The 16656-nt window shown below is 38.3% G+C and overlaps 1 protein-coding gene across 6 annotated transcripts in view; it reads right to left on the reverse strand.

Annotated features, from left to right (window-relative positions):
• LOC107048707 (disks large 1 tumor suppressor protein) overlaps positions 1-16656 on the reverse strand; it is a 616903-nt gene that overhangs the window by 254448 nt on the left and 345799 nt on the right. The window lies entirely within an intron of this gene.

Raw genomic sequence — 16656 nt, forward strand, 5'->3', positions numbered from 1 at the left:
CTTATGGCACACGGTTCCTTTTTGTCAGTGATATACAGCACTAACTTTTACGATATTTTACGTTCCCAGTGTCATTGACAGCGAAAATGCTTAAGTTAACTTCGGCAACGTTGAGGGCTTGGGGGATAAAAAAATTGAGAGAAATTGAATTCGGATGGAGACCAAGATTTTATTCGGAAGTGAGGCAGAAACTGCATTCTAAATCGATGCGAAACATCTAAAACATCGTCGGAGAATACTGTTTCATAATTTGGAGACAAAAACATTTTCGTTCACACCTCGAGTTTCTTGAGCTTTCCATAAGGGTCAGAATTTCAGTCTTGACATTTATCTATTATGATGGTCGAATGGATCTATGTTTAAACAACTTTCGTTAAAAAAAACTCCGTCAAAACAACGTTCTAACTGCAAAAACTTGAGGAAAAAAAACTTGATCAATTTGACCTTTGAAAAACTCTAAAAAACACTTCCAAAAACTGTAGGAAAATGAAGCAAAAAAGCATTAATAACGCTGCAAAAAATATAACGAACGAAAATAACAAAATGGAAAAAAAGACAATATTAAATTTGCAAACATTGTATCCAACATCGAGTCTTAATAACAAGGGATTTTACACAAATTCCTAAGCATGGGGTACTTCCCCACATAATAACACAACTATTCACATTCACAGCAAAAAATAAAAACATTCGAAGTAATCCCTCTTAAATACTTCCGATTAGGGCCTGTTCTCTAGGAAATTCCATTTCAATAAAATAAATGAGAAATATCGATTATTCTGTCCCCAAGAAGCCAAAACAAAACAGATAACAACACTCTAGAATCCCATATAAAAACACGGATTTTATTTATATCCTTATGAAAGATAAGATAATCGGAAGGTTTTATTGAAAGCAGTTCAATTTCACAAAACTTGATTTAACCAAAAGTTCACTTTCTCAAAGTTGATCTAAGCAGATTTTTTGGACGAAGTTTTTTTAGACTTACTCCCCACATATTCAATATATTCTCAGTCTCAGCAAGTTTCTCACACTCCACACCTCCAATTACATGGATTACACCTCCCTGAGGAACCTTCCACGAATCAACCGAGACTTCCTTTGAATCATTATTCGAAAATGAGACAGATGATTTGTACTTGCTAGACATCTCACTCCAACTGAGACTGTTCTACATCATATATGCCTACACGTAAATTTGAGTTGTTGAGTAAACGTAGTTTCATCGAGTTGACGAGACTAATTGCTGCAACATCGTTGGCTCCGTTGCGTCGGTATACAATTAGTTGACGCAAATAATGATTTATTGCAGTTAATTTTCAAAGTTCAATAGGAAGTAACAAACTCTGTCGGTAGTAAACGATAAACAGAATTAATAATTTAATGTATTTTAGAGTGCTCGCGGAGTGGCAAATACATTTCATCACCATATGTGCGTGGAGGGGAGGGTTTAGGAGAAGTTATATTGAATGAACATATTTTGTCACTTACGTAACGCGGCAAGTGAAACAATAAGGGCCCAACGATAACATCAAAACTTTAACCCGGATCATCGTGATATATTTTGACTCTTAAGTGATAATACTTTCCCCTGATCGCCAACCCTCATGAACCTCATGAGGGCTAAACCAAATAATTACCATCAATTCAATAATCATTACCGATCTCATAGTTAACCCCAATAATTCTGGTAACACGCTTTATGATCCGCGGACAAAATTTCCACGACAAAATTACCAAATGAATAGAAAACTGAAGACAGTTTTTCCAGCGACAATTGTATTGTTGACATCTATTGTGCCGACAATTCATCCCTGGTACATTATATCCGTCGAGAAGTTATCCGATATTTCATGTCTTTACAATTTTGGATGGTAAACAGTAATTAACGAGGGCTCCCGATGGCCCCCTCTGTTTTCGTCTTAACCCTAGATTGGTCACTATGCGAGGGAATTGCCGCAACACGTCGTTTTATTCACCCTGCCATCGACTGGTTGAACGGAAAAATTTGAGAAACATTGAATTCGTCAATTGAAGTATCTGGAAAATTCTAGTATTTTGTTCAATATTGTATCCTTAATTCTGGGAGAAAAAAAATTATTTCCAACAGGTGAAGAATTTTTTCCCGTGTTAAATGAAATTGCCTGTTGCGCGACGTTGCTGGGAATTCGCTAAACGCGCCCGGGAAGTGTAGAGTGGATTTGGCAACGCTGCAGCCTAAATAACACGGCGGCACTCTCCCGCGAAGGTGACTAAAGTCGCATTTTCCCGTCAGGTGGCCAGACTAGGGTTAAGAACATTGTATCTTCTTACAATTCTAATGACAAATTGAATTACTTGAACCGTGTTGTGGCCATTTTGAGGCTGTAGATGTTGTGACGATGTTTTTGGTGTTACCAAGAACATTGTATCTTCTTACAATTCTAATGACAAATTGAATTACTTGAACCGTGTTGTGGCCATTTTGAGGCTGTAGATGTTGTGACGATGTTTTTGGTGTTACCAAGAACATTGTATCTTCTTACGATTCTAAAGACAAATTAAATTATTTGAAACGTATCGCGGCCATTTTGAGATTGTAGAAGCCGTTGTGATGATTTTTTTGGCGTATTCTCCGTGTGGTTAAGAATGAAGCGAAGGGAATGTCAATTTTGTTTAGAATCCGGGATCAGTATCATTTGAATAGAATTGTGATTAGTATCATTTGTTAGTATGCGAAGATTTGGATGAAATGAACGATTTTAATGTATATTTATTGATTTATGGAAGTTAGTTATTTGCATAAATCCAAGGGAATTTGTTTTCTGAAGAGGCGGAGACACTGTAATTGCATGTAAAATCTGTTGTTTATTTGTTTCTGATTTGAAGTTGGGAATTAAATGTATTTATGAATTGTGAATTTTTTTTTCTTCTTGGCTTTTAATGTTGATTTAGAAGAGAATGAAATTTGTTGAAAACAACCGAATAATTTGACGGTGGATATTTTGTCGGGAATATTGGACGTGGGGGAAATTGTAGGTGGAAAAATTGTCGACGGATATATTGTCGTCGATTATTTTGTCGCGGAAATTTTATCCGCGGATCAAAAGTCTTGGAATCATAATTCTCTCCTGCGTTCATTTTCCAGGCAAATCATTACCTGAAAAAACTACGCTTTCAGTAACGAGAAAAGCATTCAACAGAACATCTCGACATCGAAAAACGCTCTCAAGGAATTAGCTCAGAATATTCCCATTTAAAATTCTGCAGGTCGTTTTCTTCGTCGCATTAATATCAGAATAATTCCTCGCACAGACACTTCTCCGTCGGCTATCTCCAGTCTAAAGAGAGACGCACGTGACGCGATCATTTGACACTGGACTTCACTCGGGGATGAGTCACTGGATGTTCATTACGGATTAGCAACTGGCAGAAGAGGCCATTTGACGGTTAACGACTTAAATCGTTTACGATCCAAGATAGTGGAGGTGGTGGATGCTATGGAGTCGGGGGTAGATGACAACCTGTTTGTGTATCAGTAACCTCCTTTGGAGGGTCAACAATGCAGACTGAAGGAGGTACACAATGCTATTGAATGCGGTATGGATGCTGGGGTTCATTGAATTTCCCTCGAATATTGATTTCAATGGTGAGTGAGATGATGAGGTTTTCATTTTTTGTCGCAGGTTTCTTCTGACCCATGAACCTTAGACGATCTTTTGTTTTTCGAACATCCGCACTCCGAATCAATGCCGTAAACACTTGTGAATTTTTTTTTAATTGCGTGGGCTTTTCTGACCCTTTTGACCCTTATGGAATTTCACTTCTGTCTTGTGCCTTCATTCTGAGGTGATTGAGTAAAAAAACTCTGACCCTTTTGAATCTAAGCATCTTTAGGAGTATTTTCTTCTATTCTCATGTAAGAGTTACCGATATATGCAACAAGGCCGAACATCAGCGAGTCTATCATTAGCTGAGGATTGGCCTTTAATCGCAACCGATTTAATACTCTTAAGCTTTTCTTAATTGAATATCAACTTATACCTTGAAAACTTTTCAAATATGTCTACAGCTATCAGATTAGGCTATAATATAGCTAGCTATAGTTGAATCACATAATGATCATTATCCTCATTTATTATAAATTAATTAATCATTAATTCATCAATTCATCGTAGTTATTATTCGACGAATTGCGGATAATAGCATTGATGAATACATAGAGTGGTCAAGACCACGTAGTGTTTATATATCAGTAAAAAATACACCACTATAAGATGTGTTAGATGGCGCAGTCGTCAGCGCGCACGACTATGAATCAGAAGGACCCCGGATCGAATTCCAGTAGCAGCAATAGTAATTTTTTAAATGTTCAATTTTATTGTATTTCAATCACAAATGCGCGGTCATAATTCATAACTAATGATCCATAATAAATAACAATGATAATGTCTTCTTTTCATTGTTTGTAACAAATTAGAAACCCCAATACATGCTCATCGCCAGTGACGCATGGTCTTATCCCGGTTTCTTTCAGAGGTTTATTCAAAAAGTGATGGGATAATTCGAAATCATTTATACAAATAGGGGAGGGTGGGGCAAAACGGCCCCCCTTCAATTGTCAATAACTTGTGAATGACATTGTGGAAATTCTCAGTTTCATTTATCATTTTGAAGATAATTTTTCATTCTTCAAAACGAGCTCTAACTCATCCCAATCGGATTATTGAATCGGAAAATATTGACGATTGAAGGGGGGCCGTTTTGCCCCATCCTCCCCTATGTGTAAACACTTGCATAATTTGTTCAAGTGATGCTTGGTTGATAATAAACGCAGACATTGGGCCAACATCGGCGGCATTAATCGCACCAGGTAACGCTCTATGGTTGGGCCGATCATCGGCTGAAGCCCACCGCCGATTATCGGGCATATCGGGAGCTATGTTGGCCCGATGTTCGACCGTTTTGTCTGACCCTGCATGGGTTGCGTAGGATTTTCTGATCCTCATGAACCTCATTTAATTTCACTCTTAGACCCGGTGGCGTCTACTCGTTCTCAATTTTTCCAGTCCCGAATAATTAGGAATTAACGGACGTGAATGTAAAAAATTTGACTTCAGCCGAAAGTTAATTGGAAAAATAGAGTTATTATGTTATTTAGACATTTTCATTTTTCTTTACAAAAAAAAAACTCGAATTTAATTGAAATTCGTATCAATGGACACACCAACGGAAAAAGCCAATGTTTTCCAGTTTTTATTGAAAAAAAATTGTTTCGTTTATTCAACAAGATTTGTTTTTGATATTCGTATTTTGGTTTGGATACAACAGCGGCACTGCCTGGAGACTCGCAATTGGCATTCATGCGGATGATGGTGGATTCAATGTTGAAGTTGAATGGGTTTGAATAGCATGATCCAAAAAACGATGAATAATAAGTATCCATCTTTTTTGGAAGTGTGTCGTGTGGAGATATCCACCACATCGATTTTATTCAGTTGAAATTTTCTTTATGAAAAAAGTCCAAAATGCTCAATAAGGAGTCACACAATGATACCTGAGTGCAGCTTCTCAGGATGAAGCTGTTCGACTGTCTTGGCCATTGTCAGTGATGACATATGGCTAGGTTAGCTATAAAAAACTGTGAGCACACTTAGTTAGTATTTTCGGTTAGCAACGACTTTGAAGTTCTGGAATAAGGCAGAGGACGCCAGGAGCTGAAGTTGGACGGAAGTGCACTTCTGGCCCAAAACCTACAGTAGATCGGGGTGAAAACCAAACCCAAATCGATTGTGTTCGATTATTTGAGTGAAAAATTCCTATCAAATCTTTCTCCTAATCGCGTCGCGTTAGATCTTGAGCGAACTCCTCGTGAGGTCTGACCGCAGCTAATTGAGTATAAAAATCAAGTCGAAAGGCAGTTTGATTAAGGGATGCAGGTAGTGATGCCGCGGGAGACTTCACTTTTTACAGTCCCTTCCAAAATGAATATTCGCGTAAGAGGACGAGGGAAAAGGGGATTTTTATAATAACCGCAGTGAAAAGGCATATTTAATGTTCCTTATCACCCTTGAAAATTATTATCAATGATTTTGCTTGATATAAAATAGTGTATGTAACACGGCGATAAAAGTATTATCTGAAAAATGTGATAATAATCCTCGCCTAATTTTTAATAACTAATTTTATATGCTCGTCGTGTAGAAGAAGTGGAAGATGTTCAACATTGCATCCATGAATTTTTCTATACTCTCCTGCTCAGGAGCCTACAATAAATAGAATATTACAAGTTCCGGGTGAAAAGTAATCGATGAATCACGAAAAAAAAGATGAACGGAAATGGGTGATTTTGCGCAAATATTCCGTTAGCAATATCGCAACTGTGGAGGATTGCTGATAAAGTTGGTAATGGACAAGTGCTCAGACTGTTGAACGATACTCGGCTGGTCGAATTAAATATCATGGAAACCAATTATGGAATATAAAAATTCTACTGCATGGAGATGGCCAATTCCACCATTGGAGAGATAGGGAGAGAGAGAACAGATATTTCACCTGGAATTTTTTTAATCGTATTTTCATCGCAATTTTCGCCTGATATAAATTTAGGAATTAAATTGAATTAATTTTCGATTTTAAGCACCACTCGGGATAATGATCAAATTTCCAAATTAATTCGACGGTTCAACGGATAATTGATACCACAATCCAGTTAACTTTCCCATTCTCGATTTTTTTATTTTCTTGAATAGAGTTTCAAACCCTTCCAATCGAAATTGATGAGTCGTTATCCATTTCCATTTGATTCGTTTTTCATGTAAAAATATCAGAGGCAATTAAGTACAGAGATAGTTAATTGAATTGTTCGTCAGAAATTTTCCCAATATCGAAACACAAACATTAAATTGAATTCGAAACAGCGTGGAGCAGTGTAACGGGAAATGGCCGTGGGAGATGAGACTAAAGAGGGGACTTCCCGGTCAAGTCATACTAGAACTGTCATTGGCTGAAACCATAAACCGTGACACTGGTGGTGAAAAGTGGGTGAGTGATTTCGATGGGATCGAAAATTGCTTCGAGTGAAACTAGCCACATTAGTTCCATTTTGGACACAATCATGGAGGATGGATTGTTAACGAGAAACTAGCGCAGTGGGGGGAGCATTGGTCGATTTATAAATCGCTTGTAATTGTCGGGTAGTCAGGTGGTTAGTCATCTGAGTCAGCTGGGAATTTAGTGACCTCAAATGAATTTTGAGAATAGATCTTGGGGTGCAGAGAATTTTTTTTTAGAACAGAATTTTTTGACAGTATTACAATATTGTGGATATGTGCGATCATCATTTTCACTCGCAGAAAATAAGCAACTTGAGAAAATTTTTGAAGAATGAGCAAGTCGATCAACTGTAGCAGAATTGAGCAAGTTGAGCAAATTTACAAATTACAAGAAATTTTGCGAAATTGAGCGCGTTAAAGAGAATCTTCGAAATTTGATAGGAGGAGAAAATTTGACAAGTTGAGAGACTTCTGAAAATGAGCAAGTTGAGCAAATTTACCATTCACGATAAGTTGAAGCGAATCTTTGGAATTTAACAGATTGAGAAAATGCACTGAGCAAGTCTTCCGTTATCAGTCCAGCAGCTTTTCTGGACGTGAGCAAGTTGAGCAAATTTACTACTCACGAAAAATTTTTGGAAATTGAAGTTTGGAATTGGGAAAATTTTTGAAATTCAGTGATCTGAATAGATGTATAGTTTTCAACGAAACTTGTTCAAATTAGATAATTGAAATGTTCCATCAAAATCAGCGAATTGAGCCAACTCTTGTAGTTCAGTAAATTCAACGAATTTGTCCCATTGCGCCAAATTTTGAGTATCGAACTAGTGGACTGGATTGAGCAAACTGATTCCATTGAAGTGCTTGTGCCAATCGAGCTTGAATTCTGCATGTCCCCCGATGAGCAAATTTGCGAAGTCAATAATAATTTCTAATTATAAAGAAGCAAAAAAATCTACTGATTAAGTCAATGACATTTTTCTGAAATGAGCAAACTGAGTAACTACACAAATGAGCAAACAGATCCAAACGAGCAAAATGAGCGAATTGAGCAAGGGTTTGACTAGCCGGTATCGATCCCTATCATTCTGTAGTTGGAATACACGATACTAAAGATTGAAACCGTTGCTTTCCGAAAAACTTAAGATTCACGAATAAGTAATCTAAGTATGAATCTATTTAAAACAATAAAATGTAATGTTTCCGAAATAGGTAGTTCATCGTCTGAATAACTCAGACTAAGGACGTAAAATATCCGAGATTTATTTTCCATCGTAATCCTATAAACAAAGAGAAACTTCCTAATGGCTCAATAAATTCCATAACGTTAAAACTATGACGCAATTTTGATGCCATAATTTCGATAGAATATCGTCAATAACAGAAGGTCATCTGAACGAATGAAGCTTCAGTGCAGGGACATGAAAAGAAAATTGAAATGCTTTATATGTTGAAAGTAAAGGGATACCAGCTGCCAATATTACGTAGAATATTACTGGACAAAAAAAAACTGGACATCATATGGCTCTTGCGCTCTTGTGGGCTTGAAGTGTCTCGGCATAAATCGATTCCCTACGAGTATACCGGGCAAGGGGGGGGGGGGGGAAAGTGGAAGAAGGAGGGGGTTAACTGTCCCACTGAACGGACTGATATATCTCTCTGCTTCCTGCTACATCCATTGTTTTGCGTTTTTAATTTTCCGATGACAATGGAATACTCGAAAATTCTATTACCAAAGCGTTTCACTAGTTTTCACAATGGGAGATGGATATTAAAAAGTAAGTCTATTTTTTTTGTCTTGATGCTTGGAGATGGATAACCTGTATCGAACGTATTTTGTCAGGATTGAAAACATTGGAAAAAACTGCGGGAACTATACACTCATCTTTTTTTTTTATCCAGCGAAAAAGATTTGTTTTTGCTGTCATAGATTTCAACATTATCTTTTGATTCTGAATAGAAGCTTTGTAATCGCTCAAATTTCAGTTTTCAATTTTTTGTGTTAGGGTCACTGAAGGGAAAATTTTGATAACATTACAATTGATGATAGTACTATGACATGAGAACAAAAGAGAATTAAAAAAGAGAACCCATTCGGAAACAAATTGCCAATTTATTAGCAGCAATAACTACATTAATTCAAAAAAAATTGTTCACTTGTTTATATTTTAATGAAGTAATTATTGCACTCGAATATTCACAGACTCCCCGCCATTTAATTTCATCACTTGCCAACCCATCTCAGTGTCCATCACCTAGAACCGAGGGAACGCTTTCCAGACAACTTTATTCGCACCCGTTAGTAAGAACATTCTCCCTTCCCTTCATAATACTGAGAATTTGAGATTGTCCCTTGAAACGTAGTTCCTGCAGTGCTGGGGAAATTTTCTCACTGTTGAACTTTCTCAACCCAAAACAAGAATAAGAGCTTTCAGCTCCGGTGGCAGTGTGTGTTCAACTCTCACAGATAGTCTTTCTCTCTAGCTCAATGTCCAGGAACCAGTGCCAAACGTCTTGCACTCTGGGTTATCTCAATAAAATATAACCAACGCCAAAGACTGAGGGTCATGAACTCTTGGCCACTTACCACACTTACATCCACTTACTTTGATTACAATATATTTTTTTTGGCGAGATTTTTTCATAGTCTTGTTATTTGTATTCTGATTAAATGGCCAAGATTTTTAAGATTTTTATGAGAACTTTTTGGGGTTATTTCGGGAGAGAAGAAATGATATTGAATGATTCGAAATAATTGATTTTGTCACAAGGGCCAGTATTTTTAGTATCACATGACCCTTATGTGTGAAAGGTCATGTGATGCTCATAAAGGCCAAAACTTTGATGCCATCTAACCTTCTTGACGGTTGCACGACCTTAATAGGTGAGAAGTCTCGTGATCTTCATAACGGTCATACGTACAAAGCGAAATTTTGATACTTATAAGCATCATATGGCCTCTGACCAATGAGGGACACGGCCTCTGACCCATGCGAGCCATGTGATGCTCATAAGGGCTAAAATTTGGATTTCGATCTCTGATCCATTTTCGGTTTCATTTTGGTCCTTATTAACATTACATCATCTCTGATTCATGCGGGTCATGTAACCCTCATAAGGGTCAGATATTCCAATCGTAATTTTGGCTCTTACGACCCCGACCCTCATAGCATGACTCTCATAAGTCAGAGGTCAAAATCTAAATTTTGACGTTTATGTAACAAGTCTAAAATCATTAAACAATCTCAGCAACTCGTCACCGGAACCCCTCTGAAATTTTATATAATGAAGAGCGATTTACACGATACTCCGCACTGAGCCGTTACGTGACGCTTATGAGGGTCAAACAGTAGACCTTTATGCGACCTGTAGACATGCTTGAACTGTCAGATGATGCTCATAACAGCCAGAATTGGAATTTCTACCTCTGACCCTTATGAGGGTCACAAGACCCTTCTAGATCAGATCTCAAACTCAGAATTCTGATCCTTACACTATCGACTCTCACCTGAGCCTCACGCAACGCTAGAACCATCAAACAATCTCATCATCATTCCCCATCGCCAGAATGTATATGGAAATTCACATCATAAAGAGATAACTTATCCCCACGGAAACTTTCCACTGGATGTAATATCAAACGCTGATGATGTTGAATGAGCACGAAAGGACAGGCACATCTGTATGTTAATTTATTCAGAGTTAGCTGCAGATGTATGTGACACTTATGGGTGTCAATCGGTAGACCATTATGCGAAGGTGACCTTCTCTATATTCAACCATCATATGATGGTTGTAAGGGCTAGACTTTGAATTTCTACCTCTGACCCTTATAAGATTATTAAAATCAAAATTCTTATCCTTACACTCTCGTTCCTCACCTGAGCCTCACGCAACGCTAGAACCATCAAACAATCTCATCATCGTTCCCCGTCACCAGAATGCATCTGAAAATTCAAATCATAAAGAGATAACTCATCCCCACGGAAAGTTTCCGCTGGATATAATATCGAACGCTGATGATGTTGAATGAGCACGAAAGGACAGGTACATCTGTATGTCAATTTATTCAGTGTTAGCTGCAGACGTATGTGACACTTATGACTGCCAATCGGTAGACCTTTATGCGAATGTGACCTTCTTTGTATTCAACTGTCATATGATGTTCGTAAGGGCTAGACTTTGAATTTCTACTTTTGACCCTTATGAGGGTCACATGACCCTTCCAGATCAGATATCAAAATCAGAATTATGATCCTTAAATTAGTCACCCTCACCTGAGTCTCGCGCAACCCTAGAACCATGAAGCAATGGCATCATCATTCCCCATCACCAGAATGCATCTAAGAAATTCATACCATAAAGAGATAACTCATCCCCACGGAAACTTTCCACTGGATGTAATATCAAACGCTGATGATGTTGAATGAGCGCGAAAGGACAGGCACATCTATATGTTAACTCATCCAGAGTTAGCTAGACCGTGAAGAGCCCTGAGGGGGTGATAGAACTGGCAGAAGTATCAGGATACAGATTACTTAGGGATCACGTCAAGCGTATACACTTGGAACTTGGACGAGGCAGGTAATGGTGTTTCGTGTTGCTCGAAGGTGCCTGTCGCATGGATGGTAAGATGAACGTCTGTATGAAATATCTACCGTATGCACTGTCTATATTAATTTGGATAGCTGGATGTAAATAGTTTCATCAAGAATACCGGGAATAGTTCCTGGGATAATCCAAAACTTAGTATTTAGGGGGCTATTGATTTTCAGGACGTGGAGATGGGTATATTTTCATCCAATAAAATATCCAGAGGGTGAACGATTCACAATTTGAGGAAGTATTTCCATCGCAATTTGCCTGTGCCTTTCGCGAAAAAAAGACATCCCCAGAAAATTGTTTTGCAAAAAGGAAAGATATTTTCTATCGAATCCTTTCAAAGGGATACAACATTGTTTGTGCATTCTAGATACTATTTTCAATGACAAAGAACAATTCATCTCAATATTCCGTTGATTCCGCGCGGTATCATTTTCAATAGAAAATTGTCCGTGCACATTGGAATAGGGTGGAATATTCTCTTGAGTAGAAATATATCGAGCTGGACTGTTTTGTATACACTACTCTCATTGTCAGTGTTGTATGAAGTTCAGCGTGATTCATCAAAGTTGAAAGCAGAACGCATATAACTATAACAGACCAGGAGCTGAAAAAAAATATATATAGAAGGACGTGGACGACAGGCGAAATGAGAGATGGCGAGAGAAGTGAGGAGTTAGGAAATGAAAAACGAAGGGTGAAATTTCAGCTAAAAATATCAGAATTTTCTCATCGCAATCTATGTTAAATAATGGGGAATAAAACGAAAGTGAAACTGAAACGAGGGAAACAAAAAATCCGCGAAGAAAACGAAGAGTTTTTCTTTTTTCATGTTAGGTTCCAAAAAAATGAAATAAATGGCTTCGAGGAGCAACGGATAATCATTAAGAGGATTATTAACTTGATTTTGACGTGGCAACGTTTTTGGTGCCGAAATGGGCGGAGTCAAGACGCACCATTAAGGGGGTTTGACAGAGCTTCAACAAAAGACTATGGAAAATGCTCTCTTTATATACTTTCTGATACTTATGGAGTGCAAGTCCCTTAAAACTACATAAAAAATCGTATCGGTATAGTTAGTTCCTCTATCACCGACCTCCTGCGCAGAACCTACCGCACGGCTACCGACATCGGTCACACAGAAGCGTGATACCTTTTAATATAAACAAAAGAGATAACATGACGGTAATAAAATGAAACATTCAATTGAACTGTCGTCCGTCAATTTGAAAGAAAAAATCAACCTGGCTAAACGTCATAAACATTTCACCTCACATCCCTCGAACTTTTCCCCAACTCGAACAAAAAAACCATAAAAAAAAAATTGTCCCTCCTAATAGTTTGAAATTTCGCTAGAGACCTCATCTCTTTTTCCAAGTTACACGTTCCTAAGCTTCAGTTTGTCCCGGGATTATTTCAAGTCTCCGTGGATAAAACGAGTAAACTTTTTCACTCCGAGAAACGAGTCAGTACCACCAATGTGGTAGAGAGTTAGGGTTGAGAGTGGAATGGCGGAAGAGCAAGGGAGGACCTCATGCCCATGACCAGACAAAGAGAGAGTGATACTTATCTGGAATGGGATTCTCGGTGGGAGTACTTACTGGCAAACTACCTTCCCCCACCATGAATGTGGAACAACAACGGGGGTGTACTGTGTTCATCAGTTCAGTGGCTCCTCTGCCTCATTTTTCAGCACTCAGACTCCACGGCTGATGTAGAAAATCCGTGAGTACATTCTAATCTGATTTTTCCTTCTGCATTCTATCTTTCTTTCCTGTGTTTTTCTCTCTTCTCTATTTAAAATAAGCTGAATGTATTTATGCATTATTGGAGCAGGCATATCAAGAGTCCTCCAACCACACGGGGGATTACATTAAAATGTAAATTTCTACCCTCCTCGGTATTATGCATTTAAATTTTTCATGAAACACATCACGTTCAGTGCACATCGTTGAGTTTTAATGATCGTTAAACGATCACACTTTTTCTGCTTTTAGTCATAATTTTTTTTCACGCATTTTTTAACATGAAAATAGTGTTAATGAAGAAGAAAAGAATCTGCATGAAATTTGAATGAGAAATTTGGGAATATCCTGTTGACGAATTATTTAATTTGTATTAGAGAGAGAGGAATGTGAATGGAGATAATGTGACAAATGGTTGGGATGCTTCATGAAATATTCAACTGACGTGTGGGATTGGAAGAGCCTGACGCCTTCCACTTCAATGATCGGGGGAATATCAAGCAGGCATCACGTTTGCTTTTCAGTTACGACTCATTGGAAATTCAAGACAATAAGGGCTGACAGAGGGATACCTGGGGACGAATTTAGAGAGGGCTTCGGGGATGGTGATGATTCTGTTTGGGTTCTGTCAGGGTTTGATTTCCATCTCTGATCCACACGAGTCAAGTGACCCTCATAAAATTCTCATAAGGGTCAGGTGACTGTTGCATGGGTCATGTGACAGTCATAGTGTTGATGTGACCTTCATAAGGGTTACGTGACCCTCATAAGGCCCATGTGACCCTCACACATGCCCTCATGCATGTGGGTTATAAGGGGTTAACCCTTATAAGGTTCATGTGATCATCCTAAGAGCCCGATGACCCTCACATGGGCTATGTGACACTCATAGGGGTCACGTGACCCTTGTAAGAACCATGTCACATTCATGTCACATTTAAGACTCATGTAACCTTCACAAGGGTCATGTAACCCTCATAAAGTTCATGTGACCATCATAACGGTTCGATGACCCTCACATGGGTCATGTGACATTCATAAGGGTTGTGACTCTCATGTGGGTCGGGTGACCTTATGCTTGCCCCTTATTCTGATAAGGGTTAGGGTCCTAGGTGCAAGTCTTGTAGATATGGCATCAACAAGAGTCGAATCCCATGGCCTTTCACACTACGAAGTTCAAAACCTCAGACTAATGACGTCAATGGTCGAGATGTCGCATAAGGGTTACCATCAGGATCTCTCCAAGGGTCACTGCACATCAAGTCACTGAGGAGCAGTGCACCTCACGGGAGTCAGAGTGATCATTTCTCTCTTTTCTTTTCTCTGATTTCAACAGAAAATGTACCAAAACTACTTTACAAATAATTTTTTCGATTTACTTTTACGAAACCTGATCAAATTAAATAACCCCGTCGGAAATTTTTCAGACGTCCACTCAGATACACTCAGACATACCCTCCGCGATGACGTGACCAGGCTAACTCAATTTACCAATGGTGGCAGATCTCCTTTTTCCTCCCTCTCTCCCCTCACAGTAGTTCCACAAACGGAATTACATCGTAACCCATTCCGCCCATCCCGTTGGGAGTAAGACGAGACACCACAAACGTGTTTGTATATTCTTCGTACAGAACACCATGGTGAAAACAGAGGAAACATGATGGAGGACAGGTATTAAGTGGATTTAATGGAAGCTGATCGATTCTGAGTATTTTTAGCGGCTTCGGAGGAAAGACCTTTGATAATTCAACTGAGAATTTTTTTATTTCACGAGAGAGATGACGCGGCCTTGCCATATAGAACATGAAGAGGCGTTTGTTAAGTAAGCGTCAAATTTGTTGTAAAACAACGAAGAATGATAAATGGGGTTAGGCTTCACTGAATTCTGGATTATATTCTGGATTATAATCGAATCATGATTTTAGAGAAATAAATTTCTCTCCTATCCTGAATTAAATGTAAAATCAAATCTATTCAACACTTTCCCCGTCCCGTGAAATCCAATTTCGTCTTTATAACTCTCGTAAAAAAAACTTTCCGAACTCCGAAAACACACTCTAAAAAATCTAAAGCTTCTTTCCGATCTCTGTTGGTAATGAGGCACTCATTCATGCTCTCGCCGAAGTATCAGTCATTTGCATTTTGATGACATTCAAACCAAAAGAGAAATCGCGGTATTTTTGTGTTATGAGAGACCATAAAGAAACTTGTGCCGGCATTAACGGTTCCTTCATCACCGACCTCCAGATTACGAAGGCCTCACGAACATCAGTTTTGAATCTACTTTGTACAGACGGACATGAAGAGACGTTTGCAAAGTTAACGTCAAATTTATTGATGACCAATAAGAAATTACAAATGAAGCCTTTTGTAAACGTTTAGTTATATTCCATCAATTCGTGATTCTGTAACAGTAGATTTCTCTCCAATCCGTAATCAAATATCATATTCAATACTTCCCGTTATTCCTTAAAATACAATTTCTTCTTTAAAACCTCTGTAAGAGGGAACTTTCGCAAACTTCAAAAAGGTAATCTAAAACTTCTATCCGATCTTTCTCGGTAATAAGGCACTAACTTATGCTCTCGCTAAATTATCGGTTACTTTTATTTTTATAAGATTCAAATCAAAAGTGTACGGGCGCCATTTTTGTCGACGAATGCGAAGTTAGTTTTACAAAGACAATTCTACCACTATGAAAGATTCCTTCATTATTAATCTCACGATTGCCAGAGCCTTAGGAAAGCCCTGCCTGACGTGAGCATTAGGAATGTCTGTTTTGTACAGCCGGATATGAAGAAACGTTTGTAAGGCTAACGTAAAATTTATTACATAACAATAAAGAATGACAAATGAATCCGTTCGTACATTCTCATTAATATTCCATCACTTCGTGGGTGTGTAAAAATTAATTTCTCTTCGATCCTTAATCGAATATAATATTCAATACCTCTTCCCATCCCTTAAAACCCAATTCCCTCTTCAAAATCCCTGTAAAAAGAGAACTTTCTCAAACTTCAAAAACATAATCTAAAAGTGCTAAAACTTCTATCCGATCTTTGTCGGTAATAAGGTGCTAACTTTTTTCAAGGAGTTTGAAGATTCATTTTGACGTTAGTTCTCCTCTCGAGATGTTGCCACTTCGCAACTAATCCTTCGGATGCCCCCTCAGTGGCCCATGGAAAGTTGCTGGCGGTAAAAAGGCGGGTGGCGGCAGAAGGGGGAAGTTGAACAGAAGGAAGGATCATTAAAGTGCACCTCTGGACTGAATTCCA

Source organism: Diachasma alloeum, unplaced genomic scaffold (assembly GCF_001412515.2).
Source record: "Diachasma alloeum isolate Michigan unplaced genomic scaffold, Dall2.0 Dall_scaffold_00196, whole genome shotgun sequence".
Taxonomy (NCBI): Eukaryota; Metazoa; Arthropoda; class Insecta; order Hymenoptera; family Braconidae; genus Diachasma; species Diachasma alloeum.